At 43.9% G+C, this 22559-nt stretch overlaps 1 long non-coding RNA gene across 1 annotated transcript in view; it reads right to left on the bottom strand.

The window, feature by feature from the left end:
- Positions 1-21635, bottom strand: part of LOC135321407 (uncharacterized) — a 153220-nt gene extending 131585 nt beyond the window's left edge. Inside the window, exons 1-2 of the long non-coding RNA XR_010381151.1 lie at positions 21583-21635; positions 21150-21366 (exon numbers count right to left, since the gene is read on the bottom strand). This is a non-coding gene — a long non-coding RNA (uncharacterized LOC135321407). The remainder of the gene's footprint in view (positions 1-21149; positions 21367-21582) is intronic.
- Between the last annotated feature and the right edge of the window lie 924 nt (positions 21636-22559).

The raw sequence follows: 22559 nt of genomic DNA, 5'->3' as shown, positions 1-22559 counted from the left end.
TGAGCCCAGAGCTTTCAAAGCAGGAATCTCTTCTCAGCATGCTGGTGGTCTGTGAAGCTGCCCAGAAGTGTAGAAATGGGGGGGGGGGAGTCACAGCTGTCTCTCGTCGATCCTCTGATGCTGACATTTGGGGCACCTGGGGTGTCTTTCTGTAGCCAACATGAGGAGGATTACTGCCCCTCGAAAAGACAGCAATTTATGTTTAGGGTTTATGGAGATCCAAGTCATAGTATCCCTTTTCCTTGCCTGAGTGTAAAACCCAGAGGGACTTAGAAGCTATCAAAATGAGAAGCAAAATGCCAGCTTTATTTCTGATAGAACTGTCGGAGAACATTCCTTAGGTGTGGCAAGACTGAGCTTCTTGACGCTGAATCCCAAATTAGACAGCTCTGAGCATCACAGGCAGTGAGATGCAGGCAGCTCTGAAACGGCAGGTCGTGCTGGAGGCGCCCAGCGAGCCCGTGGCAGGGAGGAGCACACTGGGTTGTCTGCTCACACAGGCAGGCAGGTCCCTGTTAGACGTCACAGGAGGGAGGGATGGCAACACACACAACACTTGGACGCACACAGCTCCTGCCTCAGCTTACCCAACAGGTAACAGAAGTACGTGAGGGCAGGGAGAGAGGCCAGGAATGGATGGAAAGCTCCTCTTGATGGAAGCGGAAAACAGGCTAAGCAGCTCGCACACAGTATCTGGTCTTACCTGCAGTCTAGCCCTCCCCACAGCTACCTTAGGAAAGCTGGCAAAGAGGGGGCCACTTACTGAGGAAACTGGATCCCAGTTTCCTCATCTTTACAATGGCTTCTTGGTCCAATTTAGTGATAATACAATGAGGCTGCTCTTCTATCATCAGGAAAGACTTTTGCCCACGTTCAGATGGCTTGGGGACCACTGAACTCAATCACCTCTGGTCTCTTCTAGGTCTGAAACTTTACTCTTCTATGTTCATCACTTATCCCAAGTTATCATCACCCACTACATACGTTAAGCAATCTTGAAGTTAAAAAAATATATATAAATGTGAGTAGGATGAAAAATGGACCAAACCATTTTAGAGCAATTTAGCATCATTATTAACCCAAGAAAAAAATCTGAAAAGCTAAATGCTAAATCATTTGTAAAAGTTGATTAATTAAACGTACCAATAAGAACAACATCAAGCCATGATTTATAATTCTCTTCTCTTCTCTAAACCCAGTAGACTAGAGGGTAGCTTAGCAATTTTATACATATCATGCAATTTGTCCATATCTATTACTCTAAGGGATTAGTCATTTTGGAACTGGAGTCATCTGGGACAGAAAATCAATAAATAAGACCCAGGTCAGCTGACAAATCTGGAGCCCAAGTCTGAATGCGAGCCAAGCAGAGGTGGCGGTGGAAGTGTGGGTATTACCTACAGTAAGGCTTGCATCTGCCAGAAGAATGTCTTCTCAGTACTATGGTCTGAATGTATGTGTCCCCCCTGAGAATTCTTATGTTGGAATCCTAATGCTCAATGTGACAGTGTTAGAAGGTGGGGACTTCAGGGGAGGTGATTAGGACAGAAGGGTGGACCTCTCATGATTGTAAGACTTTATAAATACGGCTCCAGAGATCCCTAGCCCCTTCCACCGTGTGAAGATACAATGAGAAGTCTGCAACACAGAAGAGGCCCCCATCCAACCGTGCTGACACCCTGATCTCAAACTTCCAACCTCCAGAACTGGGGGGGGGGGGGGGGGGGGGATTTTGTTTATAAGCTACCCAATCTGTGGCATTTTGTTATAACAGCCCAAACTGACTACGATACCCATTAACACAGATACAGTGATACAGTGTGGCTTTCAACCAAAGCAGAATTCATTTCTTCTTAGTTCCCATAGGATAACCACAGATAAACTGAAGCACTAAGTCATGAGCTGGCCAGAGTTAAGAAGAAAGGAGACAGTCTTAATGAGCCCATTCACTCATTTATTAAACAAGAATTATTTGAGTACCTACTGTGTACCAGGCACTGTGTTAAGAATTAGGGCTTATGGTAATAAGAGTTCTTATTTTGGATTTTCTCCCCAAACTGACTTAAACAAAGTGAACTATCTTAAGCAGGACCACATTAAAGAAAGCAAGATGGAGCAGAGTATTCCAAATAGATTAATTTGGTCTGCTACTGATTCCGGACCAAATTTCCCAGGCCACAGTAAAATGAAAAAAATCAGATGTGAGTGTGGGGCGGGTGAGGTTGGGGGGATGTGGGGTGCAGAGTTGGGTAAGGCAGCCTCCTTGGAAGAATTCTTCTTTATTCTTAGTCCCTCCTTTTTTAGTATTAAAAAGGGCTTTTATGAAGTATAGTATTAATGTAAGAACTGCCGAAGCAAGCACTGGAGTATAGTATTGGTAAATAGCTGATTTCCCTTTTGATGTCCTTGTTTTGCAAACTTAAAAGCTACAAGCCCTAGGTCAGTCCCCAAATTGTTTTGGAAATTTTACTTGCATTTCATCACTACAGGCTTAGGGATTCTACACTAGAAAGAATGAGGAAGATGCACAGGCTGAGCTGGCAGGTATAACACACCTTGGAAGAAAAGGAGAGCTATTAAATCTCAGATTAATAGGTGTTGACATAGTAGGAAAATCAGGCTGACAGGCCGCAAGTGCAAAATCATTGCGTCAGCTCTCCCTATTTTGTTGGTTGATTCTCAAGTCTGAGTTAAGACTTGATTGTATCACGGGCACATTGAGATGAATGACATATTTTCCTTTAGGATCTCAAAATGCCCTCATCAGTAGTGGTCAGTTCTTACTGTCGGGTCTTCATCTACATTTGAGAAGAGACTAAGGAAGAAAGAATTTGGCAAAGTTCTCAGGAGGAAATACATAAACCTTGCTCTGAACAGAATTAACCCTACTTTTACTATTCCTGGATAAGGCAAAGTAAAGTAAGTGATAAGAAATCAGATATAGCCTATAAACAGAAGTCTAGATATCCTGTTTGGAAGGTAACCAAGGGTTCACATGACTTTGGGGAGAGCTCATACAATGTACCCTGGAGAGGTAAGCTCTTTCCTGAACCATAGACAGTCCTGGCCGTGGCCTCTACTGAATCTGAGAGGAGGGCAGCAGGAAGAGAGAAGACTAGCAGTGAGTTTGAAGCAGCTCAGTAAACCAAAAGCAACAGAGCAGTGGATAAGTCAGAGGTCTCAAACCAAAAACACGTATATGCTTAACACCTCTCTCCCCAACCACTCACTGTATGAGCCCATGTTCAAGTTCATAAGTAATTCCTGTTTTTCAGGAGCAGCTCTGTCATTTTTTATTTAGTCCCTTTCCTTTTTTTCCCCTTCTTCAAAGTACATTAGTTGCCATGGGAACCATGATGCTAATTCTAGGGGTGGAGTCCAGAGACATCTACAAACAGAAGAGAGATTTAGTCTCGGTCTGAAATACAGACCCCAAGTTGAAAAATTGCCAAAAGTGAATAAACCACATTTGACTTTAACCTCACAAGTACATCCTGCTTGGACCAGTTCAATCTTGAACCAGTTAATCAAATTCTAACAGTAAAACCAAACACATGCAGAGGTTTCTGTGATATTCTTCACTGGAGATTTCATATAAACTAATCCATCAAGGAAAGTGCTTCCCATAACAGCATCTGACTGAAAGATTTATGTTTCCCTATCTCTCAGGTGACAGCCAGAGTCGAGCTCTTACAAACCACTGCCCTCTTTTCTTTGGCTACCAATGTTATACATTGCCTTCTTCTAAATATTTATTGAATCAGAGCACTCGAGTCATTCAAACTTCCTCACTGACCAAATTTTTCCCAAGAACCTATCAAAAGCAGCTAGTCTGGAGTATTTAAATCACTGTCCTCCCAGTGGTAGACCATTGTCATCCCTCTCTCCAGCCTGTCCCCTGGCCACGAGGACCAGAACACCACCGCTGGCCCAGACCAGACATTTCACTCCTGACCCTCTCATCCAATGGGTACTGAATGTTTGTCAATCAACAGAATTAATATTCAGAATACCCTGGGTTATAAAGGGAATTCTAAGAGTCATAATAAAACTTGTGTTCACCCCAATTCATTTAGTTCCTCTTTTACCTCTTGAGTTTCTACATTGGAGAGAATAGTATATTAACCATCTGGTAAATCCATCTCCTGCTCTTCAAGCAGTGTTCTCCACATCCTATGGAGCTGGACTCTGAAAGGGCTGAATCTGATCCTTGGGATTATAGGGTCAGGTTAAAGAATTCCCATTACTTCCCACCTGCAAGTAGGTAGGGAAGTATCAACCTTATCAGTGTGAACCACCTCCCTCAACAGAGGGAGTTGAAGAGCATTCAGTAAAGGGGTGATACCAAGATGTGTCAAAGGTTAAGGGAATAATAGGAAACAGTACCTAGAACTAGCAACAGTGAGGAGTCCTGCAGACCTGAACCAGACACAGGAACACAGCAATTAGCTGTAGGAGAAGGGCCCCTTGAGAGGAGCCGTGGCATTTAGTAGAGGAAGACAGCCTCTTCCTGACTGCAGTCCAGCTGAAAGGGAGGAGAGGAGGGTACGGGCAGTCAGGGAGGAGGAATGAGTACTGTCATCGTTCTCTCATCCTGCTGCTTCTGATTGTCTCCTTGTCGTCCTTTTGGCTAAACCCAACGAGAAAAGGGAAGACACAGGAGCTAGGGGATCCATGGAGGTCAGCCTCTAGGGCAAAAATCAGGCGGAGAAGGATGAAGGGAAATCTGGATGGGCAAACAGATTATTCATCATGCAGCACATTCTGTTTGGAGACTTGTAAATGAGCCAGTGACCACCAAGGGATGGGAGGTTTCTCACATATAACGATACAAGTCTTGGGAGTTTGAAGCATCTCCTTTGCTGTTAAGAGGAGGCACACAAACTGGAACACACTAATGAGCATACTGTGGGCTTACCACCCAGACAGGTGACTCCCATGTATATCTAGGAAACTAAATGTCATGCCACATCTTGGAGGAGCAACCTTCCCTAATTCTCAGACTCTGGGAGAAATCATCATCACAATGCTCACAGTTAAGGTTTAATGGCACATCATGTGCTGGACACCATTCAAAATGTGTAACCCAAAAAATGCAGTCAATTCTTACTCTTCAATGAGATTACCTCCACTTTCTGAAGAAGGAAAGTTGAATGACTGACAAATAGAGAAGTTATTTATCAAGTCAATGGTGGTACCAGGATCTCAACCCAGGCAGTCTGACTCCAGAGCCTACACCCTTAAACCCTACACTTAACTGCCTCCCAATTTCTCTTTAATATAGTTACACTACTAGCCATTAGTTTCACGTCACTCACATCTAAAATCATAACCAAACAGATGTGAAAGTAACGACACGGAGTTATGGAATTGCACTGCAGAAATGGTATCAACTTGTTAGTAGGGAAATACACACAGATGAATATAACTTACCTGAGGTGAGAATGCTTTGTGATGCTGATGTCAGGATTAGAACTCATCTCCTAACTGCTTATCCACAGCTCTCTCAGCTTCACCAGGGCTTCTTCTATGTGGAAAGAAAATTCTAGGCACTACGAAGGATCAGAAGAGAAGTCAGGAGCATCCAGAGTGAACTGAGGGAAGAGAATGGGTGTTGCCACTAGAATCTAAGTGGTCTTACTGACAACTGTGATTCTCCATAAAATATTACGGAGTTCAGAGAGGCAGTTATTCTCCAGTATCTGGTAGGGTTTGGTAGAGAAGATGAGCTCTAGTTTAAGATTTTCAGAATAGGTAATAAAAGAGGAATACTTTCCAGTCCATGGAGTTTATCCACAGCCACCATAGATCCAATTTCAAGGCAAACTTGTTGTTTTCTAGCAACCTGAGAAACAAGTAACTTAATGAGCTTGTGGGGTGAAAGATTTGTAGATACAGACACACCAAGAATGCCCTGCCTTTGTCTCACCCGTAGAGAATTTTCACCACAATCATCCACATGGATGCCATCACTCAGGAGTTCCTCCTTAAAGAGCTGAGCAGTGGGTAGAAATCAGGGTTTGAAGAAACGGAATGAATCAGGGCTATCAACTGAGAAGAGCAAGTGCAAAATACTGGTGGGTACATTTTTCATGGCTGGAACCAGATTGTGGGTTTTGGTGCTCAATGGAATAGGGAAATGTAAGAACACTCAAGCTTAAAAGAGACTTTCAAAGAGGGCAGAGGCAGCTTCTTCACCTGGAAGAATGTGCCAGCCTTTGTGATTCACGCAAAGGCCCTAAGTGGAGTGCAAAGTCCCCTTTATTCTTGCTCTACAGGGCAGGCAAGCAGGTAAAGGGCATTCAAGCTAGAAGCATTCCTACTTTTTCTTCTGTTGTCTCTAGACAGAACAAGCACACTCACAACTTCTGTTGCCTTCTCTCTCTGTCTTCAAGATCCGCTTTTGAAACTCAGATGAGTTACCTGGAAGATAAATGAGTCCACTACGAACCATTCTAAGATTTCCACATCTACAAATTCCTGCCTACCTCAACCTGAATTCTTCCAAACTCCACTGACCCTTCCTTACCCTCCTCATACCATCTTCTCCATGGTATTTGGATAGTTCTATCTCCATATACAACTATTCCATAAGCCTCATGTGGGCAGGTACAGGACATTCTTTTTCAGTATTTCCCATAACGTCTCCTCATAGTCAATGTAGAGTAAAAGTCTACTGATTTAATATGATTTAATTACATGGCTGGGAAGAGAGAACAGAGGACTAATAAAAGGCTTCCCAATGTTTTGTTTTGTTTCTTTCCTTTGAAACCCCTGGTTTAGTGATTCCCACTTTGTTCTCAAGAGAAAATGCTTGACTATTTCCAGAGGCACTCTTTGTCAAGTGAACCAGTTGTCTGTTGGGGTGTAACAAATCTTACTGTTTCTACACTTTCTCTGAAGGAGGAGGGCAAACCCTGTTTCTAATTGCTGTGCTGAAGATTTCTGCAGACAGAGGGAGCTATTCTTGGAACTCATTTATTACTTATTGATCTCTACTTCAGCCACTCTTGACAGTCATCCAGCAAGCTCCCTTGTGTGAAACACCTCCCGTGGTGCACAATGACTTGGTGATCTGTGCAAGTATCCCACACTGAAATTTGTACCAGGTTCCAGTCTCCTCAGATATTTTCATCCTCACAATTCCATCCAGGCTCACGGAAACTAGCTCACCTGCAGAGCAATGATTTAAGCAGTTTGGGGTGGCCTCCTTTAGGGGAAAAATGTAGACACATTAATGCAAATACCTAAAGGAATTTTGCTAGGTTTTGCTAGGTAAAGGAATATTGTAGGTTGTAAAGATACTACCCAACGTCTCAGCTTCTGATGAACGTGGAGGGAATTTTCACCATTAATACCTGGAAGAATTAGCTCCTTCACTAAGAATAGGAAAAAAAAAAAATCCAAGAGCATATTATACATAACCAATGTCAGGGAGGAGCCGAAATGACACCAGATTCAGAGGAGGGAGGGCTCTCCTGCAGACAGAGAGGGCTCAAAGCTGGTCTTTGGAGGACAGGTGGAATCCTATGCTAGGGAGAGAAAGCAAGCAACCAAAGTGAGTGGTATGGCCAGGAAAATGACAGAATGTGGGTCAGAGTGCAAAACATGCCTTGTAGCTGGAGAAGAAGTAGGCAATATGGTTGAAACTGCAAGTTAGTGCCAGATAATGGACAGCACTGAGAATCAGTCTGCAAAGTATGAACTTTAATGACACAGAGCTCTCTAAAAATCAGTTATCAGTAGCAGAAAGGACTGCTCTTAATGTAATGTCCTTCCATCATTACAGGTATGTCAGCTAACTAGATCTATTAGGGGTGAGCAATTGGAGGTTTTCTGCCCTGTATTAGGAAATGCAGGACGGGATGATCCGAGAGAGAGGGTAATGCAGAGGAGCTCTGAATGTGGATGGAGTCCAAGACCTGGGTTTGAGAGCAGCTCTACCTCTCACTGCTGTTGTTACCTTGTGGTTATCATCATGAGCCTCATTTTATCATCTGTACAATGAGCAAAAAGGTACATAGCTCACAGGGTGATTGGATGTTCAAAGTACACGCAATGTGGGAATCTACTTTGCAAAAATTTAATACATTATAGTCAGTATCAGTGAATGTTACCAAACTCCATTCCAACTTTCAATTTCTTGGTTATATATTGGTAGTGCTGGGATCCAAAAAAGTGTCACGATGAGAATTATGTTGAATGAACAAGGAACATTTATAAGGCAAGTTGACTTGGAAAGAAGACAAAGTAGAGGTGGGGAGAAGTTTCTCAATGCCTGAACTGAGGGAAGCCTGAACTAAGATGGAAGCGCTGGGGGAGGAACGAAGTAGGATACTAATTTTAAAAATTTGTAACGCAAGAAGTTTATAAGAAGAATGTTTAGAAATTAAGGGTGACTCTGAATTACAGGCAAAATAGCTTATTTGAAACATCTCGGTGTCAGCACTTCCCAAGTTAAGGAAGAGATTGTCTAGAATTTCCCCACGTAAGAGAGTAGCCAGTGACCACATGTGCCCATTCAGCACTTGAAATACAGCTCATCTAAACTGAGATGTGCTGTAAGTGTAATCCACACACCAAATTTCAAAGATCTGATGTGAAAAAAAAGAATGTAAATTATCTCAATAATTTTCGATATTGCTTACATATTGAAATAACATTATTTGGGATATAAGTAAAAATATTTTAAAAATTAATTTCACCTGTTTCACTTTACTTTTTAATGTGGCTACTAGAAAAAAGTAGAAACAAAGATGCAGCTAGAATTATAGAAACATAATACTGTTGAACTGCACCAGTCCAGTGTCTGATTCTCAACAGAATCACAATCACGGAGCTTTTCCCATCTCAACATTTAAGAGCTCTCTCCCAGGGCACATGAATCAGCAGGACACGTGAGGGACGCCTGCATTTTTTAAGAAGCTCCCAGTGATTACGAGGGCCACCGAATTTCTGTATTAGAACATTCTAAGCGTGCTTAAGATTTATTTTAGTGTATATAACCATCCCCTGGGGAGCTCTGTAAGACACAGATTCCAGCCCCAGGTATTTTAGTGAGTTGAAGTCCCCTGGACTCTTCATACATCACATGATCTGATGCAGGGACCCAAGTACCGCGTTTGGAGAAATACCACTCTCAGGAGGGAAGTGCTGTGTTACCAAACAGGCAGGTTAGGAACATCTGCCCAGCAGCATACCAGCAGAGCAGGGGCACAAGGGTGGAGGGGAGGATGAGGATAAACATCGAAGATTTTTATTTTTGACATTTAAAAAAATTATGAAAATAGTCTTATAGGAAATCTTAACTGTTTATCTTGCTTAACCTTCTTGTATTTTGGTTTAGAATTTTCCTCCATTATATCGAATTACATGACAGGAGTGGGTACTAAAATCCTTTCAGAGCTTGGGGACTCTAAAAATTCCCATTCTGGTCCTAGATAAAAGTAAAACTATTACCCCAAATGTGGAGGCTGCTCCATCTTCCCCTGTAGGCCACTGGGGTCAGAAGGATGTGCACACATGCCAACCTTTTGGTTCATTAATTTTGAAGGCAGAAAGTCTCACCTTTTTGTCCCGATTACTGCTTTTTGGAAAATCAGATTTTCCTCATTAAAGGAGAAAACAACTACTATATTCAGAGGAACATAGATCTTTCAGTAGGAAATGGTGTCTGGCAAAAGGCCTCTGGCTCATTAAACACCCTAGTTTAGGTCTCTCGCAAGCCCTCCAGGGCTGGATGCTCAGCGCAAGAATCAATACCTCCAGCAACCAGCTTCCTGTCTACATAAAGTATCTGTTCAAAGACTGCTTCTAGTGCTAACTAAAAGCCCACCCACACGGAGCTGCTGAGAGTCCGGGTCCAGGCCCGGACACACACCACCTCTGCGTTCTAGTAACGTGTAAATCACCCCTTGAGCTGGAGCCCCCCTCACCCGCCTTTTTTATATTTTAAAACAGATTTCCCAGGTAGTCAGAAATCATATCTCTGATGTACTTTCCTTTTCTAGCTAGCAAATTTCTTGCCTTTAATGAATGAATTATTTTGAGCCAATTCAGAATCCTGAGATTTAATCAAATTCTCCCACCGCTTAGTTTAGCAAATTACTAAGAAGCAGACAGTGATGAGAAGGCAGTGAGCACCACGGTAAGCGGTCCCTGGAAGATGGCACTCTCCTTCTCACACCTGGGCAATCTGATGGGCTAACCCTTCAGCATTAGGTGATGCCCCGTTTCCATCTTTCTGTCCTTTTCCATCAGCCATGGTGGCATGGCTGATTACCCCCCACTTCTGGAAGCGCTTTTCTTTGTGCTTATAAGGCATCTGGCTGAGGTCAGAGAGACAACCTTGAAAGAGTAAATTTTGAAAATTTTCCTTGAAAAAGGAAATAAGCTGAGCCACAGAGGAATCAAGCCTAGGATCTCAGCCTCTCCAACTCCAGGCTCTCAGAGCCTCAACCAGCCAGCCACTGTAGTGGGCAGCGCACCCCCACTGCACCATGTGATGGCATCTCATGGGAAACACAGGCTGTTCGTGCCAAATGGTACAGAAGCAACTGTCAGACCCTACACTTCTCTGCAGGTAAAGGACTAGAGCCTGGAGAAGTTCAGGGACTTGGAAAAGGTGACGTAACTAGTTCACGGCAGAGCCGGGACCAATGCCCAAGTTCCAGCTCCTAGATTTTAACACTTCTCAATTTAATTATTAATTATTGAAGTTGCTAAGAACGATATGCCTTCAGTAAAAATTCAAGTGCTTTTTTCTTTCTAATGGAGGCACTGAGAGTTGAACCCAGGACCACATGCATGCTAAGCATGCTCTCTACCACTGAGCTATATGCCCCCCAAAAATTAAATACATATAAAGACTCTTGATTTCACACACACGTAAAAATGAAAAACACTGACATCATTGATCATAGTTTTCCTATGGAATCAGCCTTATCAATAACAGCTACAACTTACTCAGCATTTACCACATGTAAAGCACTGCGCTAAGAATGTTGCTTACCCCATTTTAGAAATTACGGTTCAGGAGTAACTGAATGAATAACTGAATATGGACAAGCAAGCACGCAGTTATTTATCCACGTACATTACCTAGTAAGTGGCAGAGTCTGAATCCAGGTCATTCTATCTTCAAAGTGGCCCTCTTGACCACCATGCTACAGCACCTCTTGGAACCACATCACCCTCCTTGGATGGCTGGATTTATTTAGGGTCCTGCAGCTAGCTCAGGTTCCTACCAAAAGTAGATCCCTGTCCGCATGACCCACATCCAGTCCCCACACACTGCTGCCCATCTCCAGCATCCTCTGTCAATTTACCATGGAAGATTCTACACATGATCTAACCAGTGTCAACAATGCCCTTTCCTAAAGGTCACCCGATGGCTAGACTGTCCCCATTAGAAAGCACTTTCCTTTAGACTTCAAGTGAGGATACACTGGAGGGCTTCAGGAGAAGGAAACAGGAAGCAGTGGGGAACGCTGGCAGAGGGCGGGCACCCTGGAGGACAGGGCAAACACGCCTTCTTCACAGTTTTGCCACAAACCCATCCAACTTTGAAGACAAAGCAAGAAAAACAGTTTCCTCAAGCCCCAAAGTTCGCCTCTATTCCAGAATCTCATGTTCATACTTCCACCTCTCCCCACTCACCTTCGTGTTCTTCCAACCCCCTTCTCACTCCCAGCTGATGATCCACCTGAAGACCACTCACGACCATAAAATGTACCATCCAAACAAGGACGCTCTGATAAATTAAGAGAGCGTTATTCATAAATAAGTTGGGACATTCAGACATAAAACCGACTGTCCTAGGCCACCTCAATGGATGGTCACCCTGTAGTATCTTTGAGTTGCCTTCTCTGCAAGTCAGGTTTCTAACAGGCAGGGGAGGCCAACAACCCATCTGTAGGAGCAGCACTTTCCCAATGGGGGCTCTGTCCAGAGTGTCCTCCCCTGTGGCACCTCCCCAGGTGGCCACCAACCCTGGCATACAGAACCTACCAGGGCAACAACTGGCCACGTAAGGTGGCTCATTTTAATTCATATTTAAGCCCTTCTTCCAAAATCTAATTTCCCTGGAAGGGGGTGCTGGTTGACAATACCATGTATGGAGAGAGGAATTTCTTAGCACACTAGATCCAAAAGGCATCAAATAGTGTAGATAAAGACACTAGTGAGCCTTAAAATTTGGCTGAGACACTTGCACTCTGGAGGGGAGCAAAAAGCAAAGGTTTGCTGCCCCCTTCTGGTGAAAGTGAGTCCCTGACAGTGAGAGAACGGCAGCCAGACTCAAAGCAGCCAGACTTAAAGCATTCGCGAGCTTTAGGATGTCTTCAGGGACCCAGACTCTTCAACTCATACCAGTGATGACCTATAGAGCTATTATTTGAAGCATTCATTCAACAAGCACTTACCGTGAACCTGCTGCACTCTAAGCCAGGGGGTAGATAACAAGATGATTAAGATGAGACTCCTGCCCTTATGAGTTTAAATCTAGAGGACAGAGGGCAGAGATACTGGGTAATGCATCTTTGTATCTTCCACACACATACACACAAAAAAAGCCTGTCCCTTGATATGCTGAAATGATTAGGAGTTTCCCAAGGAAGATGCATGTTCTAGTAGTTTCTCATTGTCCGTTTAGACAATGAATGTGCAGAGACTAATCCTAGGGGTTATCTTAAGTCTGACTTCTAGCTTCTACTTTCCTTCTGACCCCTGCCTTTTGTCTTGTTACCATCACACATAGGTACCCAGGGGTCTCAGAGTAAGTGGGGGGAATTGATCTTAGAAAATTACTTCTAAATTATAATATTAAATTCTTCCCAAGTACACTTATAGTAAAGGGCTTGGAGGAGGAGAGGGAAGAAGCAAGAGAAGCAGAACAGAGCGAGCAAACTATTAACGGGTTAAAGAGCAAAATCCATGAGGCAGCAAATAGGTTTTTGCTTTTGCTTTGGGTTTTGTTTTGTTATCTCAACTGCTGATGCTGGGACTGAACTGAGAGGGTTTCCCAAACTGGACTGTGGAGCTGATCAGTGCAGGCTTTAAGACATGAACTTGAACTTGACTGCCTGGGTGCCAATCAACTTTTAGTAATAATGTAGCCTTAGGCAAATTACTTAACTTCCTGTGCCTAAGTCCTTGCTTGTAAAATAATGATAGTATCACCGACCTCAGAAGGGAGAACACTGAAAGTTTAAGGGGCAGGACTAATAATTAGTTAGCCTGATGGAAATAATCAGACAATTAGAGGAATTAAAATATGTCAAGCAGTTAGAAGAGTGTCTGAAACATAATATACACTCAAGTAATTACGCTTGTGCCTGCCTGTACGTATAGTTCCCTTGAGCCCCATTCTGTCATGGACCTATAATCAGATGATCAGGGAATGAACCAAAATTTCTACTGCGGGTTCAGTGACTTCCTCATATTAACCAATGCTCAAGTGGATGCTGGAACCTGCAGTACTGTCATATAGCACTGTCTGTAGCCTAGAATAACCTCCATACCATGCTCTACCACTTGCCCCTTGAGAGGTCTCTATCTTGAGAGTTTGTGAATCACCAGCATAGCATATGTGAATGGGTTAAGGAGCAAAACCCCATGAAGTAGCAAATGGGTCATTTTAACTGCTGATGGCAGTTAAGGAAACTGACAGAGCAAAACAGAAATAAACTCCAGCGTGAGGCTTCAGCAGTGGGAGAGATCATTCTAGACGTGCTCTGGCTGAAAGTGATTCCCTCCTCTGCCAAAACCAAGAGGCTTATAAAGTCTGCCCACCTCTGCTACAGATGTATTTTGTCAGCAGTAGCTACAACAAGCATTTTATAGAATCAGAGAGGAGGTGCCTTGCAATCCCCAGCTTTGTGACCTGATACAGAGAAGCACAGTTGGTAGAAATCCAATTTAAAGTTTAAGCTTTGAACTATTGCAGACAGGGAAACTGAACATGCTCTGGAGCTGGTAAACTGATCCCAGCAGGTGACCTATTGAAGGTGAAGGACCTCAGACCAGAAGGCAAAGCAGGAGAGAATCAGGGCAGGAACAGAACAGCCCTGACTAAGGAAGGAGATGCACAGAGAACTGGGAATGAGACACTTCCTCTGGATGAAGGCTTTTCCCAGACTTTAGTGAGGAAGGAACATATTGTAGAGGTAGTTGTAGCTGTGTGTTATTTATAATGTGTCTTCTGGGTACATTTAAACCTATTAAATAAAATGAACATAAAGGTCTCTTTCAACCTCAGTCCATCACTTATATGGTCTTCATAAAATCCCAAGTTTAAAATAATCCCTTTAAATTTAAAAAGATGCCTAAAACAAGTCCCTCTTGAATATGCATGTTATACTTGCCTTTCATTGGCTACGTTTCTAAGCCCCAATGCAATGTTTAAGTTATCTAACTGATAAACAAATCTCTATGCCCCAGTTAGAAACAGTGAATCTCTGACCCAGTGAGCATCACAGAAGCTGGTCATGGACATGACTGGAAAAGAAATCAAAATTAGTGCCCAAAGAACATCGACTTCATAGCTTCAGACTCTGTGTTAATGGCTTGACAATTTGTCCTGACACTGCTTTTTATACCAAATAAAGGAAGAAGCCCCCTTCTCAGCTCCGTCAAAGGAGGACAGATTTATTCCCAATTCTACTGACATTACCCACGTATTATTTCTCAAAGAGTCACCTACCACGTTATCACCTTCACCCTGACTCCTAATACGGTTCTGTATTAAATTTTGTATTAGAATATTTGTCATGGCCCTGGCAATGTTTCTAATGAAGGCAGTTACTGGGAATGGGGGGAAATGGCAGGCATAAAGTCCTCACTTTCCTCATAAAGAGGAGCTGATGTGGCATCACGAGGACAGGTCATCCTGCTTCATGTTCATTTAAAATCATGCAGGAAACAGAAAAACCCGGTGTCAACTTAGACTGAGCAAGAATTCCCAATTTGATAGCGTGAGGTGGAAAGCATCCCCACATGAACTGCTCAATCCAACTTGACTGGTGAACGCCCTTGACCTGTGTGGGACTGAGGGGGTCTCAGGCTAGCATTTCTTTCTGACCTAGAGCCCAGTTAATCACCTGCATAACTGTCCTGCACATCACAGATGAATCGCTCAGAGCCTGCCCCTCAGCCCCGACACATCGGGCAGAGGCGTCACGTGTCACAGTGTTGTCGTCAGAGGTCAAGACAAAGGGAGACTCAGACTCCCACATCCAACGCTGTTTCTTTCAGAGAGCACAGAGGAAAGATGAGGGAAAAAAATGTTCGTGGAAGAACAAGAGCTTTGTGAACTTCTCTCTCCATCTCATTAATTAACACGGCTACTTACGCATCATCTCCCGGCAGAAGCTCAACTGTGACGCCACAAGGATGGTGAGAGGGATGGGACCCCACCGGGTCCCTGGAGTTTTCCTCTTTTTTAGAGCCCACTTTTTTCAAGATTCTTTCCAACATCCTATTCTTCCTCATCTCCCAGTTACTGTCTCTTATTCATAGAAAAATTTCCAAAGTAATTTCATCCTACAAGGAATTAGAGAAGGGGTCTGGTACTGATTTTCCTTCGAGACCCACACAGTACAAGGGCCTGAAAGGTCATCACAAGCTGCTCCTCCTCCATGTGGGCATGTGTTTCACAGCAGGAGGAGGAGAACAGGCCAGCAGCTACCAAAGGCCTGACAGAACCCCAAAGTGGAAGAGCACCTTTAGTAAAATATTTTACCAAGATACTAGAAAATTAAGAAAGAATGTTCTGCTCTGTCTTTAACAGTTGGCATTAAATGAACAATTCTACAATGAGGTGATGTTTCTAAGCTCACAGTGAAGTTAATTTAGTCGACCAAAGGAGAGGTCAGTGTAAGAGAGTCATGCTGTCTGGCACACGATGCGTGTGAGCTGCTGGAGAAAAGAGATGCCCGTTCCAATCCAGAGAAGCAAGCATCAAGCAGCTGCGAGCCCTCCTCCCTGGGGTGGAGAACGAAGGTTTTCATGGCATATTCGGTTTTGTGCACTAATAACTAAGCCACATGCCCTGTATTTTTGCCCCTGGGATGGCTGTTTTACCCTAAATGTCCCTTTAGGCCTAGCATTCTCTGAGCTTTAATCTGTTCTTACATTTACTCATTTAACCAACTATTGGGCAAGATACTGTCCAAAATGCTAGAAAGGATTAAAATATCCAGAACACACCCTAAAATGCCTCATAATCTAATAGACAGCTCTACAAATACTTCCATTTTATGTTTTTAAACCATTTTATTTTGGGGAACCCTTGATTTTTTATTTTATTTTTTTACTGGAGGTACTGGGGATTGAACCCAGGACTTCATGCATGCTAAGCATGTGCTCTACCACTGAGCTATACCCTCCGCTCAAATAATTCCATTTTAAAAAGAAAACTATTCCTGTCATATATGTGTGTATATATATATATTTATATATAAGCATACACACACACACACACACACACACACACAGAAGAAGGAGGGAGAGGATGAACAAGTGAAATGAGAGCACAGGTAAGAGTCTCTGTTAGCCTAGGAAACTCAGGAGGTATCGCAGAAACAGGAAGGAATGTCTGAACCCCAACTTGAAGGGTGGGAAGACTTCTGTCACGTCAGCAATGGAGAGGACAAGGCAAACCACGTTCAGCTAAAGGAACACTGTGTACAGAGATCCAAAGGCAGAAGCAAAGCTCTTCTAAACTAAACTCCTGTGACCATCCTCAACCTTTTCCTATTTCCTCTTTGGTTGAACCTTATTGGACAACAATCAACGTCCTAGAACGGTCTCAATGAATTCACATCACGTGAAAGAGTACAAGCACCGAACTTAAAGGCTCTTTTCAAGACCATCCCCGGCGGTAGCTGTCAGTGAATTCAGTGAGCTGACGCAGTGAAGAATCGTGGCCCTCGAGACAAGCCACTGGAAGGGGACATGGGGCTGAGGTTAGGAATGTGGCCTTTGGAGTCACAATGCCTGGCACAAAACTACTTAAGACCAGGCGCCATCACTGTCACTTACAGCTGTTATTTGGAGGTTAACTAAAATTATACTGTGGTACTGATGAATTTGGGTATTAAGACATTTAATTCTACAGGACAAGAGTGTGAGTGAACACGATGAGTAAAGGGAAATTATCTGGTAATATTTCAAAAGAACTTAAATCTACAAATCTATACAAATTGTCATAATAAACTCATAGACCACATTATATTTTGTATGGTACATATACACATACATGTATATTTCTATCTGCAGCAACTATTCACAGTTTAAAGAAAAATAGGGGATGAGTGAGTGTGATTTTTGTTAAATGATAGCTGTTTATGAATAAATTTTTTTTAATGTTACTTTCTAAAGGATTCACTTTTACTACATTTCCTAATTAGTTTGACAATCCCTTTTATGTCAGTTTGTGTTATTTGTTCCCTCCTTATTTAAAATGAGTGTTACCATTTGGCTGTCTAACCCAAGAAATTTCTAAAGAGGTCAGGTAAAGGCTAACACAAGTTAGATTTTCCATTGTGGGTGGATCATTAGCCCTAAAAACCAAAGGAAAACTTAGCCACATGCATACAAATGAATTTTAAGTTGCCCAATAATCTTAAAGTAAAAAAAAAAAAAAAAAAAAAAAAAAAAAGAAGAGGACTAACACTATGACTCAGTCATCTGGATGATGAATTTCAGAAAACAGGAAAAAAAAAAGTCAGGTTTTTCCCCCACTTTAACATCAGTTGATAAGTACTAGTTCCTTAACATCAATATATAATGGATCGAAACTGATGGCCAGACTATGCCAATGGAAACGTATCTTATTTAGAAGTAGTTCTGCCCTAAAAGGGTGGGAAGGGACACTACATACTGTGTCAGCGTCCACTGATTTAAGAACAACAAACATTTACTCATCAAATACTTCTGGAGACCATACTCTAGGGCAGGCAGTGTTCCTGGTGCCAAGGAGAGAGAAAGGTCCAAAACAAAAATCACTGCCCTCGTGTTGCTCACATTTCAGGGTCATTTTTGTCATCCTGGCTTCAGCTTGTTCACCCTGACAGCTAGACATACTATAAGTGGATGTGGAACACACTCTAACAGGCCACCCAGAGCCTCCTTCAAGGATAAAGAAATGGTCACTGGGCATAAACTCCCAGTTGTAAGATGAGCAAGTTCTGGAGATCTAATATACAGCCTGGTGACTACAGTTTAACAACACTGTGTTGTCTATCTGAATGTTGCTAAGAGTAAATCTTAAGTGTCCTGACCACAAAAAAGAAGTGGTAATTAACGTGGCGAGATGGAGATGTTAGCTTATGCCACGGTGACAGTCATTTTGCAATATGCAAGTGTATCAAATCAACACCTGGCACACCTCAAACTTACACACTGTTCTACGTCAATTACAGCTCCATGAAATGAAAACAAAATAAGGAAGGACTTATTTCCTCAGCCGCTGGGAGAGCAGCTGTGGATCCGCTTTAGAGAGCTGAACTGGCTGAAGAAAACTGCTTCACCTGAAGTCAGACCTCCCTCTGGGGCAGCCCATAGTTGGAGACCGATTCATATGACAGCTTAGGACAAGAGACATGCCAGCTGTGGAGCTCTGTGAGGTCAGCAGAGGACTTCGTGGCTCTATGTTGGGGCTCAACTAATCCCTTCTGCCTCAAGTCTTAAGAACTGGTCCCAAGAGCGTGACCAAGCACAGGCAGTAATAATCCTCCTATATGCCTTTCTCTGCTTCTTACACTTGGCTTCCCAGGGAACCCAACTGGCAAACACAGTTTGTATCAGGAGTGAGAAAACAAAGGCCAAGGCGAGAATTTCAAACCGGATCACCTGCGCACCTGCTGGCAATGCAGACCCATCCCTGAGGATTGGAGCAGCACAGACAGCCCCTGGCACAGGGTAACCGTGCAACTGTTGAGGCTTTTACAGGTGGTAAATAAGAACTGGTGGAAGGAACGGCATTATCTAAATTTTGAGGGAAAATGGGGGAAATATCAAGTATAAAGACAACGAAGTAGGGTGGCTGTTGCCATCTGCTGATGCTCTGGATAAAAGTAACAAAAAGCTGAGAGACAATTGGCAGTTAAAGGCTAAGCATAAGAGGCCGAGTACTTCCTTGGTCTCAAATGAAGTGGTTCTTATCTTTTCAGCAGAGAAAGCTGTGGAGTTTCATGCAATAAACTCCCAACTGAGGCAAATCAGCCATGTCACAGTCAGGGCCCTGCTTCGAAAGGGATGGGATGTTGCCACGTGGGATGGGGGAGTCTAGGTTGGTGGATTCAAACATCTTCAACCACTGCACTGCGGCAAAGGCTGTAAGCCTGTGGGAGTGGCCCAGTCCTCTCAGTGAAGGGTTAGCTCTCTTCTCTCGCTTGAAGGTCTCACCCATGGGGAAAACACATGTGCCAGCTCAGGATCTGCCCTGATTCTCCCTCCTGCCCACTTGACCAGTAACTATGGTAAACTCACAATGTAATTCAGTTGGACAAGTGCTGGAAGTAGAGGGCTGACAGCCCAAAATAACGGCAGGTGCAGCTGCAGCTAGAAAAGTGTAACAGAACTGGATTCTGAGTGTGCTGGACCAAAGTGGGTAAAACAAATTTGGATGAAAGCATTGATATTGGAGTAGTCCTTCATGACACAACAATTAGCCATCTGGCAAGAAACCCTGGAAATGATGCAAGAACAGCTAGAAGCCTCTAAAAACATGAGAAAGATGATGGCCCAAACTAAGTGGAACAGCAGAATTACTGTGCCAGACCATGGAAAAGGGATTAAAAGACGTAGAGAAGTGGTTATGTCCATGTGGATATACTACATAAAACCAGAAAATCCACCAGACCACTTTGTTGCACAGGAGAGCTAGAGGATATAGCATTTCCCAAAGCAACAAGGCCTGAAAGGAGCAAAGACATCACTAAAAGCTTGGTGGCGATTCCCCTACAAAGGCCAGGGAGGATGATAGGGAATGCAGGCATGGGCTCACGTCTGTTAACAATGAGAGCGCTCTCAGAAACAAGCAAGCCCCTATGTCAGCACTTAACCAGCAGAAGCCAGCTGGACGCAAGCCTTGTGATGAGTGGCAAGGTCAACGTGGCAGCAGGAGGGCTGACCAGGTGGAGATTATGGAGATGATTAATGGAAAAGAGCTTTGTTAGGGGTGAACTAGATAGGCAGTCAACAAGGAGGCTTTTCAATCTGCATGATTAAAAGAAATCCAAGAGGGTTAATTAAGAGTCAGAGGGCAGTCACCTCAATACAAAGCCATGATTCCTTTATCAGTTTCTAAACCTGAGCAAGGTTTCTGAAGCAGAACTCACTGAGAGACGCCAGGTCTCCAGGATGAGGAACCCAGGCACACTGTGGCACGTATCGAGAAATGATTCACCCCAATCTTCTCCCAGAGACCAGGCAATTGATTCAAGGAACTGTACACTTGAGACAGGGAAAACCAAACGTTTTAAGGACTCTGGACAAAGGGTCTGAGTTGACAGCAACATTTGGATACTCAAAGAGCCGGCATCCACTGATCAACACACGGGTAAAACATGACTAGGCTCCTTGCCCCAAACTCAGGGGGATCCTGGAGGGCCCCCCAGCCCAGAGTTCCCCGTGTGTTTGGCTGAAGCATTCTTTGGAACTACACTGCATCTCATTTCTCTCTGCCCAATTCTTCTTCCTTCACTTTCTCCCATGGATAGTAACTGCAAAAACACTTCATACTGAATATGCTGCAAGCTACTCTTCTCGAGTCCACTCCCACGTTAACCAGTCTGCAACACTGGGCGAGTCAGGGAGACCGGCGGGAAGCGGGAGGTTCCGTGCGTGCAGTCTCCCCCATGTCGGTTCCCCGCCCCATTTTTTCCGCTCTGTGTCATCCGTCTCCTGCCGTGCTCCTGATAAATACCAGCTAGAGCCATGTAGTTCAGGAGCTTAGTGGGGGTTCAAGCACGTGGGGGTTCAAATGGCTAGGTGCATGACCGGAAACAAGGCATTTCACCTCTTCTAGGAGCCTTAGTTTCCTCATCCAGCACTCAAGGAAAGCAATGATATCTGTGTCGCGACGCAGTCAGCTCCAAGCAACAGAAAATTTGAACCGAAGTAACCAAAATCATCATGACGCTTACCTGGTGCAGCAGGAAATGCAGAGGTCGTGAGGACGCCGAGCGAAGTACAATCAGGGCTCCAGCACCACCTCTCTACAATTCTCTCGCTTTGCCGTCCTCGGTAGGTAGGTTCCGTCTTCAGGCTGAGGTCCCGCACTACTGAAAGAAGACGCCAGCAGCAACAGAAGCAACCGGCGTTCCCGCTTCCTTCCAGGCAAAGAGACTGAACAGCCGTCACCTGAACCGGGGACCAAAGCCTTTCCTTGAACCTGATTGGATCAACTTAGTTTGCTAGCCCTACCCTTTTTACCAGTAAAACGTGCTCTGATTGGCCAAGGCCCAGATACTGGACCAGTCACTGGCAAGGAGAACGCTATTCCCGTGATTCATTTAAACTAATTGGAATCCCTCCCTGGAGTTGCTGCCTCACAGGCTGCCTGGAGGAAAGAGGTACCTTTTGGGTGAAGGGCTCCGCTGAACGCCATCCTGTGGAGAGCAGGCTTGGGCTCCTGTAGCTGTATGCAGAGCGCAGGTGTGCTCCAGGGCAAGGGTGTCATTCCGGGTCGTCCGCCCTTTCTATGACCAAAAACAACTGAGTTTGCTCACCTCTCGTCTGAGTTGAGCCAAGTACTTGTAACGTGTCTACCTTCCCATACATATGCTAAAAATACAATTTTAAAAAACCTCAACTTCACATTCCCCATCAACTACCATCCATCGTTCACTTCCCGTTCTAAGCCGAGCTTATCAAAGAGGAATGTGCCTGTCAGCCGAGGGAGGCTGAAGAGGGATTCCAGGAGGTGAGCTACCCAACTGGAAGAAGGCGCGAGGAGCCCACATGGAGCAAAACAGTACTTTATCACAGTACAAGTGGGTGGCATGCGCAGGTGTATGCACTTGTCCTTTTATAATGCCTGCACATGCGTGTTGTTCATAATGCTGACTCATGCTATTAGCGCATGCGTACATTTATTTCTTACCTCATACACATGGAGGTTATTGTGAACTTTGACCTGGGTCCCAGGGCCTACTCACTTAAGACTGCGGACAGTTCCTCCCCCATCCCCACCCCCAATCCTCCATCTTCCACTCAGTCCTTAATCCACACTCATCAAGCTACTTGCCCCAAAATTCCCTTACGATCAATCCAGCTACCATCACCACTGACACTCATGATGTTAAGCCAATGGATTCAACACATTTCTAGTTTTATATGACCTCTGGGAAGCATTCCACCGATTTGACCTCTCCCCTGTTTAGCTTCTACGACTCCATACTTTTCCAATGTTCTTGCTACAACTCTTGTCATTCTTTGGACCCTTTGCTTACGCATCCTCCTCTACAAAACTGCTAAATGTTGGAAATATATTCTAGTAGTTCTCGAACTTTTGTGTAAATCAGAATTACCTGGGAGATTTGTTAAAAACAGAT

The sequence above is a fragment of the Camelus dromedarius genome, chromosome 5 (assembly GCF_036321535.1).
Source record: "Camelus dromedarius isolate mCamDro1 chromosome 5, mCamDro1.pat, whole genome shotgun sequence".
In the NCBI taxonomy this organism is placed as follows: Eukaryota; Metazoa; Chordata; class Mammalia; order Artiodactyla; family Camelidae; genus Camelus; species Camelus dromedarius.
Note: the sequence above shows the minus strand (reverse complement) of the source record. Positions and strands in the feature narration are given on the sequence as shown.